The sequence below is a fragment of the Ipomoea nil genome, unplaced genomic scaffold (assembly GCF_001879475.1).
Source record: "Ipomoea nil cultivar Tokyo-kokei standard unplaced genomic scaffold, Asagao_1.1 scaffold2792, whole genome shotgun sequence".
NCBI classification, from domain to species: Eukaryota; Viridiplantae; Streptophyta; class Magnoliopsida; order Solanales; family Convolvulaceae; genus Ipomoea; species Ipomoea nil.
The window spans coordinates 72,684-84,394 of NW_017619220.1; the positions used below are offsets into that span (position 1 = coordinate 72,684).

An 11,711-nucleotide genomic window follows, 5' to 3' on the forward strand; every position below is an offset into this window, starting at 1 on the left:
CATGTCTCACTGTTTTAAGATTATTGTATGTATAATGTCGAATGAATTGAAACAAAATGAAATTTTAGTTGTGCAAAAATAAAACTATAATTTATATAAAATAGAACTTGTGTAATAAAAACATAACTAATTACGTAGAACGAGTGTCATTTCTTTTCATCTTTTCATTAAAAGAAACGATACGATTTTGGAGCCCACATTAAAATTTGCCTATGCTGTTTGCCTGGTTTTATTAACTTTACTATCTTTAATTTTAACTTCCAAAATCTACCGTTTTGTTTTATTTAATTTGCAGGTCGCTGTAACTTGCAAGTAGAAATTCAACAGATGGACTCGTCAGATTTTGTCTTCGAATAGAAATTTCTGATATACTACACGCAAGTAGAAATTGAACTCTTAAAATTCCGGAAAATATGACTTCGGAGGACATCGTTTCTGTCACGCTTGTCGCTAGAATCATGGCCCATAACGACTTTAGCCATCAAGACTTCGGTGCGTTTTCTTGGCATACTCATTATTTTATTAAAATAAATAGATTTACTACTATGTCAAAAATTATACTGAATATTTCGTTATAAGCTTCTGCTCAACAATCGAGCAGCCATCGAGTTTAAATTTTTTTTTATCGACCTTCATCTAACAATTCCTCTACCAATATCAATCAGTCTTAAATATTACGCTTATCACTACGTCAAAAACTATAACTAATAAAGAATGTATAACTTTATTTTCTTATATAACCACATATTTTGGAAATGTTAGTCCTTTAAACCCTTTACCAACCCCGTGCCCCGTCCCAATAATCTAAGCTATCAGGTGTTAGGCTCGGTCTTTACGGCTTTCACCTAACATGAGCTAATATGATGATGGATGATTCAATAATTGTAGACTTTATAGTTTTGTGAAGACTTCTTGGACAGTGCAATCATGTGTCTAAAGAATGCCGTAACGTGGGGGGTGGTGATCTCCGCTATTCTACTAAGATTTGCAGCTTGTGAAGATATTGGATTCACCTTCAATGGCTTCCGGTCGGCCAATCTGAGCCTAGATGGAATAGCAGAGGTGACATCCAATGGCCTATTGAGGCTAACCAACGGCACCCAGTTGCAGAAAGGTCGTGCCCTCTATCCCCTCCCAATCAAATTTAAGAACTCACCAAATGGCTCGGCTTTCTCTTTCTCCACTACCTTTGTGTTTGCCATAGTGCCTGCGTACTCGATCTTGGCCGGCCACGGCATGACCTTTGCGATTTCCCCAGCAGGGGGGCTTCCAGGGGCGTTTCCGAGCCCCTTTCTCGGCTTTTTCAACCAGACTAACAGTGGAAACGCCACCAACCATGTGGTGGCGGTGGAGCTAGACACTCTCCAGAACCATGAGTTCAATGATATCGATGGAAACCATGTAGGGATTGATATAAATGGTCTGAATTCCATTGTCTCAGAACCAGCAGGGTACTATGAAGCCACCGGTAATGGTAATTCTTTTCGTAACTTGAGTCTTGTTAGTGGAAAGCCAACACAAGTTTGGGTTGAATATGATGGCAGGGCTAAGCTGCCTAAGCAGATGAATGTTACCATTGCTCCCTTGAATGTTGGTAAACCAAATAGGCCAATTCTTTCTTGGTCCATTGATATTTCAAAGGACGTATATGAAACCGTATCCATTGGCTTAACAGCAGCTACGGGTGCAGTGGTATCAACCCATTACCTTCTGGGTTGGAGCTTTAAACTCAACGGAATAGCTCGAGCACTCGACATCTCTCGACTTCCAAAGCTCCCGCGAATCGGGCCTAAGAGGAAACCAAGAATATTGGTGATTGGGGTACGTGCCTCTGATTTCTATGATTTCCCTAGTAATGGTTGTCTCAGTAGTGGCTTATTTTGTACTAAGGAAGAAGAAGTTCTCAGAGTTGCTGGAAGACTAGGAAGTGGAGTATAGACCTTAGAGGTACGACCATGGAACGGATCCACAAACTACACATGTAGTTGGAACACTAGGCTACCTCGCACCAGAGCACATCAAAACGGGCAAGGCCACAACTAGCACGTACTGATGTTTTTGCTTTCGGAGCATTCTTGCTTGAAGTTACGTGTGTCAGAAGGCCCATTGAACCACAAGCAACCAATGACGATATCGTTTTGGTGGAATGGGTTTTTTTCTTGGTGGAATAGAAGTGAAATTCTGTATGTTGTTGATGGAAGATTATGTTGTAAAAGAAGTTGAGTTGGTTTTAAAGCTTGGATTGATGTGCTCTCCATTGGAGCCAACGTTTAGGCCAAGCATGCGACAAGTTGTTATGTATTTAGAGGGCTCTATAGCTATCACGGAATTGAATTGAGAGAAGAAAAGTTGCAAACTTGTCCAGGCTGCTTAGGAACAAAACCTGGGGGAAGGATCATATAAACTTCTTCTTGGAGATCTCCATGAAGAAAAGCATTGTTGACATCAAGTTGGTGTAAATCCCATTGTTTGACAGCTGCCACAGCCAGCAAGGTCCTGATAGTAGTGATTTTAGCCACTGGACTGAAAGTATCTACATAGTCAATTCCACAAGTTTGGGTGTACCCCTTTGCAACCAACCTGGCCTTGCACCTTTCAATTGTCCCATCAGGTTTATACTTGACTTTGTAAACCCATCTACACCCTATTGGTTGCTTGAAGGGTGGTAATGTTGTTAATTCCCATGTATTGTTGGCTTGCAAAGCCTCTATTTCTGCTTGCATAGCAGTCCTCCAACATTCATGCTGAATGGCTTCATTGTAAGACTTGGGCTCTTTGATCCCAAGGATATTGGTGGCAAAGGTTCTGAAACTTGGGGATAGCTTTTGATAGGACAAGACAGTGGATAGGACATGAGGAGAAGTCCTATAAGTAGATAAGTTGCAGTTATAATCCTTGAGATAGCTAGGTCTTGAGTGTGTCTGCTAGACCTCCTAGGCTGTGGATTGAGCTGTGGCTGTAGAGAAATGATCCTTGAATCTGAATTAGATTGTGGTGAAGCAGACTGTTCTAAATCAGCATTGTTTTGAGCAGGACTGGGTACAGAATCATCAGGTTCTGTGGGGGCACACTCACTTCTTATTTCTTCCCTTTGAACACTCTTTTGCAGACTTTCTTCTATGTTGCTGTTATCACTTGCGAAAATAAGATCCTGACAGGAACCTTGAACATCCATCTGATTTGCTACTTTGTATGGGAAGATGCTTTCATAAAACACCACATCTCTTGAAATAAACACTTCCCCAGTGTTTAAATCAAACAGTTTGTATCCCTTTACCCCATTTGGATAGCCAAGAAACAAACACTTTATAGCTCTAGGTAAGAACTTCCTTTGATATCCCTTCTGAACAGCAGCATAAGCTAAGCAACCAAAAACTTTGAAGTGACAATATTGTGGAGCCTTTTTGAACAGGACCTGATGTGGAATCTGACCTTTTAAAGCTGCTGAAGGGAGTTTGTTAATGATGTACACAGCATGTAGTATGCAATCTCCCCAAAAACTTTCAGACAAGCATGCTTGGAACTTAAGAGCTCTTGCAACTGCTAGAATGTGACCATGTTTTCTCTCAACTACACCATTTTGTTGTGGTGTATAAACACATGTTGATTGGTGGATGATGCCATTCTCTTGGTAGAAACTTCCCATCTTGAACTCTTGTCCATTATCTGTTCTTATGCACTTGACCACTTTCCCAAACTGTGTCTTAGTAAGAGCACAGAAATTCTGAACCAGTATTCTGGCTTCAGCTTTGTGTCTCATCAAATAAACCCATGTTGCCCTGCTATAGTCATCCACAAGGGTTAAAAAATACTTGTGCCCATACATAGTGTGTGTATGATATGGCCCCCAGATATCAATGTGTACAAGATCAAAGCAATCATTGGAAACAATTGAACTGTTAGTGAAGGGCAGTCTTTTTTGCTTAGCTAGATGGCATATATTGCAAACATCCTCTTTATTTATTTTCAAATCCATGTCATACAGAGGTAATTGTTTCAATTTTCCATAGGAACAATGTCCTAATCTAGCATGCCAAATTCTACTGGAAATACAAACATTGGCCTTAACATGATCTACTTTATTGAAGACAGAAAAATCAGGTTTTACAAGATGATATAACCCTCTCTGCAGTCTAGCCAATCCAATCATCCGCCCACATCCCTGATCCTGTATAACACACAAATCATCATACAGTTGCAGTTTGCACTTGGAAGCTCTAATTAATTCACTAACAGAGATCAAGTTATAGTGGAATCCAGGGACACATAACACATTCTCTAAAACCAAGCTGTCAGCACAAATAGATCCAACATGTGTGATTTTAATCTTATCACCATTGGGTAATTCAACAAACATGCCTTCAACTACCTTAGCATTGGTCAGTATATCAGGTTTGCAAACAACATGATGTGTAGCCCCACTATCTAATATCCAATTAGAAGGTTTAGAATGAGTACCTTCCATCTGTAGATTGGGAGCAAAATTGGCAGCAATCAAATTGGTTTGGGGTGCTATCCCTTCAGATCCACTGAGAGGTGATGAGCTTTGAACTTTACAATCCCTCTGCAAGAGCTGTCTAAGCATTCTAAATTCATCCTGACTGAAAGTCAGGGATCCATTTTCACCAGGATGTTCATCAGATATAAACTGCACTTGGTTAGCAGGACTAACATTTCTACTTCTTAGTTAGCAGGACTAATATTGCATCGTTTCCAGTAAGGAAACTTCACTTCTCTTACACTTGGCACAGCAATGGTGCCGTCAACGAACCCTAACTTGTTCTTGGACAGCAACGCCATCTCCATTGCCCTGGCCCAAGGATGATAATTCCAGCCATTGAGGACTGAAGACACAAGGACGAGCGAGGGATTCTCACTCGGATGTAGGAAGAAAGGGCTACCAGCGTCATTTGGATCGAAATTCACTCCGGTAGTGTTAGGATTGCTTGATGGTGTCGCAGTCGGCGGAGGAGCTGTCGCAGCTGCTTGTGGTCTGATCGGTGCGCCGTTCCAAGCCATGACTGCAGCTCAGCGCTCTGGTACCGTATCACAGAATTGAATTGAGAGAAGAAAAGAAAAGGCCCTCTTACTCAGCCTTAGAACCTGAGAACTTGGAAAGGGAACCTTACAGAGAATTTTCATACAATGCTTGCAATGTAACAGTGCTTCTGTGTATAAAACTAAGCTAACAGAATACTAATCTTCTAACTGCCTTAACTGCTAACTACTAAGGGGATTAACTAACTAACTAACTAACTAGATATTAATCCTCTAATAATAGCTCCACCAGAACTATCATCTCTTAGTCTGTCCATTGCTGGCTTGACAATTGCTCAAGGTTAAGTCTTCGATGATTTTGTTGTGTCACTTTCATCATCATCCGGGAACAAGACGTGCTCACGTTGTTCCTTAAGCACAGACTCCATTCTCTCTGGAGGCCGCTGATTCAAATGAAGATCGAGTATGCATGTTTCATGTTGCATGATCAGGGATCAATAAAGTCGTCTATTGCCCGCATAGACTTAGCCTACTGATCCATTTGGTACTCAGTATTTGAGAGAAGAATAAAGTTGTGTATTTCCTTAATTGTTGGTTTGTACCTTAAATATCATGCCAGCTATTAATGTAACAGTATTTCACTATCAATGTATTTTTAGTGTTGACGTATTTTGACAAAACTACTTTATTTTAGAATTTTTTCAAATTATATTAAAACTTCGCTATTTCTATCCGGTAATTATTGGAGAAGTTTGGAATAACAATGAATTTTGAAGGTTCGTTGCAATTTGAAGATTGGAAGCTTCGAAATATAGTAGTTAATTTTGGTTCCATGAATGGTGTTTTTACTATTGTCATTTTATAATTTTTTTTTTGAAGATACGAAATTAATTCATTAAATCGTCAACCAGACATTCAACAAAGGAAAGAGGAAGATGTATCAAACCACTCCCCGCAATCTGACACTGAAAAGGCCTCCCGAGCAACAATATGGGCGGCACGATTCGCAGATCGCCTAGCAAAACTGAATTCGACATCGCTAATCGCGGATGCCAATTCTTTAATATCACCAAGTCTTAAATCAAACGAAGAAGTAAAAGAATTACAAGAAAGAGCAGAGTCATTTACTAATTTTTATCCATCGAATTTCAATTGGACTATAAATGGTCTATTGATTATTGATCTTTATCAATTTTCGTTATTGACTTCCAATTTAACCATAAGTAGTCCATTGACTATTAAATTTTTTCAAATTTGGTCCTCTAGTTAAATATCATTTTAATAAACATTAAATTTAAGGGTAATAATATAAAAATATAGTTTTCAAAATGATAAACTCAATGTATTAAATTTATGAACTCAATTTGTCCACCTCAACAACAAGCTTTTTTATTTTTACATTATTATTCTTAAATTTAATGTTTATTAAATTGATATTTAACTGAAGGACCAAATTTAGAACAAAATCAATAGTCTAGGGAACATGGTCATATTGAAAGTTGAGGATTAGTGAAAATCAATAGTTAAGGAACCATTTATGGTCCAATTGAAAGTCAAAGAATAAAAATGGGTAAATATCAATAGTCAAAGCAATCGTTATATCGTGCACCAGGGCGCACAATGCATTGTGTGTCGCGCCCTACCCAAAATGACGTCGTTTTGGTGCATGGTCCAAAAAAATTATATGTTTCGAATACATATAAACTCATAACAGAATACAAAGAAACTCACAACTAAATACACATAATCTAACATGATACACACTACACAGGAACTCATAACTGAATACATAGAAACTCTTAATTGAATACACAAAAACTCTTAACTAAATACACAGAAGCTCTTAACTGAATACACAGAAACTCTTAACTGAATACACATAAACTCTTAACTGAATACCCAGAAACTCTTAACTGAATACACAGAAACTCATAACACAATACACATAAACTTTTAACTGAATACACATAATGGGATTTTGGCCGTTTGGACGGACGGAGTGACGTCAGCAATTAAAACACGCGCGTTTTGTGACTGTGCGCACATTGCTATGTGCGCCGTGGTGCGTGATATAAATTGCCAAGGACCATTCCTGGAATTATATATATATATATATATATATATATATATATATATATATATATATATAGATGTGTATTCAAATGAGGACAAGTATATTATAGAGGACAGTGAGGACAAATGTAGTGTGTGCCATTAGCCAGTATGTCGTTTGCATGGCCGAATGTAGTTGTGGCCACAGTTTGTATGTCGCGTGCTAGATTTGTTAATTTATAGAGTCTGGGTTCGAAACCTGATGTTTACATTTATTCTTGTGTTCCATTATGTATGCCTGCTATTAATTTGTTGTGTGCCCATTATTTGTCCTCACAGTTCTCTATATATTGTTGTCCTCATTTGAACTCAACCCTCTATATATATATATATATATATATATATATATATATATATATATATATATATATATATATATATATATAGAGAGAGAGAGAGAGAGAGAGAAGGACACTCATATGTGGTCATGTCATTAGGTGTGCCGGTGTGGTCGTATATGTGTCGTTGAATCAGTTTAATCTAACGGCAGTGGCTAATTTTGAGGATTTTCGCGCGTTTTGGTAAGTGGGTGTGTTATGGTAATTACAGTGGCCATTTATAGCGGTCGGATTCCAGAATACACCAATAGTGTTGACGACATGCACCAATAGTGTAATAAAACACACTGTTGGTCCCGGTAGGGCCAGAGAAAGTCTAGAAAGGGGTGGGGGGGGGGGGTGAATAGACTCTAATCGATTTTTTTTCGATTATTCTCCTTTCGGAGATATGTGCAGCAAAAATATTGTTTTAGGTTAAGTTTTATTTGCACTCTTTCGTGTTTATAAAGATAATGCGTTGGTCGATATGATATGATATGATATGCAGAGCACGAAAGTAAAAGCGATATGTAAAGAGAGAGAAACAGAGAGATTTTTATAGTGGTTCGGCCAACTGTGCCTACTCCACTCTTCTTTCACAACTCGTGAAAGGGGTTTGCACTATCACTCCTAGTACAAACTACTTCAAGCCGGCTTCCTTGATCACTAAGCCGGACAACCACTTGAAAGGTTTTTCAACTCCTTGAGTTTGCTCCGCCTCTATCAACTACTTCCTGAGCTGAGATGTTGGAAAAGAGATTTGATGTTTCTCCAACAGATTGAAGCTTGTCTTGATGTCTGAGTAGATCTTCACTTGAGAAAAGAACAATACAGCTTCAGGTTGTGAAGTATGAGGATGGATATGCCTTTGAAAAACTTCACAACAGACACTGGTTATGAAAAGCTAAGTAGATAGAACTGCTTTGAAGAGCTTTTCTTTAGATTGAGAGAGTGAGTTAACCAGCCCCTTCTTCAATGGTGAAGAGAGGTAGAGGTATTTATAGGTGGAAAAATCCATCCGTTGGAGGGAGATGAAAATTTCAAACCTAATAACCAGTGTGTATTACTCAGTGGGCATTGGACATTAAATGCACTTGTACTGTGTAACCGTTGGAGCCAAAAGCATTATGACTTTTGTCCTTGTTCTCTGACAAAATAGTACAAGTCTTTTAATGCTCCTTGTCTTTAGTGAAAATCATTCCTTGGACACTTTTTGTCCGAATGATTTGCCCAACTGATTGATGGACAACATTCTCATTGTTTCCTTTAACGAGGGTTGTCTTTCAACAAGTCTGTCCTCGACTTGTTTGTTTAGGCACAAAAGATTGTCATCATCTTTCGTCCTTTCTTCTTAAACGAAAGTTCTTTTTTGTCGAAGCAGTCCATCCGAGACTTGCTTTAATCCTTCTTTCATTTTGAAAGCATCTTTCGATCATCTTCGAATCTTCATGTAGACCTATTCTACTAGTCTCGTGCATGATTTAACATCTCATGCATATGTCATACGAGACTTTCTATTAAACGAAAAATAGGGGTCTACATCCTAAGGCAGTTTGGTATTATCAAAATCTAAATACATTTGTTCCTAACACACACCACAGTGAAACACACCAATAGTGTATTCTCGAACACTGTATGGTGTATTTATTCATATCTAATGGAACGTTTTTGGTGATGCGTACCTAATTTGTGTATGTTTTTTCCTGTGCATTTCATAACATGGATGGTGTATATTTGTATAACAATTGGTGCGGCCGTACTGACCACACGGGAAGGCGTTGCCGCACCTAAACTTGGCACCAATGGGAATCTACAAATACACCAGAGTAAGGTTAATAATGCACCAATTACACAAATAAAACACACAACAATATGATTTCCCTTATTCCGGTGCGCTATGACGAGTTTACCCTTGCGGTTCGCTGGGTAGGAGAACGTGCGCGAAAATACTGGAAGAATCTTGATTAATGTGATTCATTTATTTTTTTAATATGTTCATAATCTTCCAATATATGTGATTCTTTACCAATATTCTTAAATGTTGGTTTTCTTCGACCATTTATTTTAAATTTATATCATCTGCCATTTATTTTGGATTTTTCTGAATAATATTGTGGCTTCAGGCATCAACTAACCTTGCTATATTCCTTAACAGAGTGATTAGTGTGATATGTGTTGTTTTAGGTAGGCTATTGATTATGTTAATTTTGTCCTGTTTCGTAGAAATGCAATTACAACACAATTTTTGAATTTCAAAATTACACTATTTGCTCGCCGTTGGTTCTGATTACAGACGATGAGTTTCTTAACTGAGTGATTAGTGTGATATGTGGTGTTTGTTTTTACGTATGAGGGTATGATCATGAAGGGTGATCCGGGGTTCAATTGGAAGGAAGTTGTTCACAGTCACCGGGGAGCGTTATTTTGACTTTTAGATTTGTTTTTTGCTAATACATTTTCTAATATAATTTTCCAATTATATTTTAATTAATTAATTGATACTTTTCCAAATATATCTTACATAAAAGGTTTCGCCCGCTTTTTATAATATTGATCCATATATATGTTAATCCATTTATTAGGGTAATTTATATAGGTAATTACCATATACTATTTACCATCTAAATAAGTAAATAACACATGGTCATTACCAACTGTATTTATCATGTAAATTTATTATGCTAATTAAACATAGAGAATTTCTTCTTACAATGATTTTATATGTTTTTTTAATTGAAATAATATCAATTACCCGTTCACTTTCTTTGATTACTTTAGGATAAAATCTTAAATGATAATTATCTTTACAATCAAACAAAATATTTTTTTTAGCTAATGAATATACACAAATCTTTCAAAATATTAATATTTCAATAAATAAAATATTTTCAAAATAATCATTATATTGTTAATTTTTTTGGTACATATTATAATGATAATGATAATGATAATTAACACTATCAAAAATATTTAATAAAGAGTATTTAAATGGTAATAAAAGTGTCTTTATAATCAAAATATCATTTTTTTTCATTAATAAAATCATGTAAAGGAAAACATACTATTAAATAAATTTTAAAATTGAGTGTACTATAATATTGTTACTAGGTATAATTTCCTTCCTTTTATTATTATAATAATTAAGAAATTAATTAAATTAAGCTAATAATAGAAATAATGAATTGAGCAACATGAGAAAATAATTGTAACTAAGTTAACAATGGAGAATAATAAATTAAGAAATTGAAAGTAATTATTGAGTGTTTAAATTGTAATTAAATTATCTTTATAATTAAAAAAATATACGCAAATCGTCCAAAAAATTAATATTTATAATAAATAAAATATTTTCAAATTATCATTATAATGATAATTAATAGTATAAAAAATTTTAATACAAAGTATTTAAATGGTAATAAAATTTTCCTTACAATCAAAAATTATTTTTATTCAATGAATATACAAAAAGGTAAAAATCGTTGTAAAAAAAAAAAAGAAGAGAAGAAGGGAATTAAGGAATTAATTATAATTAAGATAATAATAGAATTAAGAAATTAAGTAAAATAAGGAAATAATTGTAATTAAATTAATAATGGAGAATAAGAAATTCAAGAATTGAAAGTAATTATAGAGTACTTAAATAGTAATAAATTATCTTTATAATCAAAAAATATATTAATGCTTTTGAAAATTATTTTCCTTTTTCTCATTTTTTTTTTGAAAGCCAAAAGAATCAGATTGCATTAGCCACCATGGGCTGAATAAAAGCTGGAGGAATATCCCTCCATAACGAACGACCTGCTACAGCAGTTACATGTTTAGATAAGGAATGAGCCACATGATTGGCGTCCCTACTAAAAAACAAACTAGAGTTCTAGGCATAGCATTAATTAAACAGTTACAAGACAAAAGAGTAAAACCAAAATAATTGCGAAACGAACTAGAGTTATTAAGTCCCGAGACCAAAACTGATGAGTCCATGTAAATTCTTCCACCTGAGTACCCATTATCCTTTAACCAAGAGAGGGCTTCACATAACGCCATTGCTTCCGCTAGGAGAGGATCATACTGACACACCAAAGGACCATTTGCCGCCGTTACAAAAGAGGAATCTCCATCCAATACCACAAAGCCATAAGCGGTGCATGATGTGTACCGTGGAAACCGGCATCCACGAAGGCAATGGAAAGCCGCCGCTGCATGTGTGGACTAAGCAGCTGCTGCCGTGGAGTGCTGTACAGTGAGTCTACTACAAGCTTCAATTCGGCGCTGTTCACAATTCTT

At 36.3% G+C, this 11,711-nt stretch overlaps 1 pseudogene; it reads left to right on the top strand.

Annotated features, from left to right (window-relative positions):
- The first annotated feature begins 877 nt into the window (after window positions 1-877).
- LOC109157748 lies at window positions 878-1,945 on the top strand (annotated as a pseudogene).
- Window positions 1,946-11,711: the final 9,766 nt, after the last annotated feature.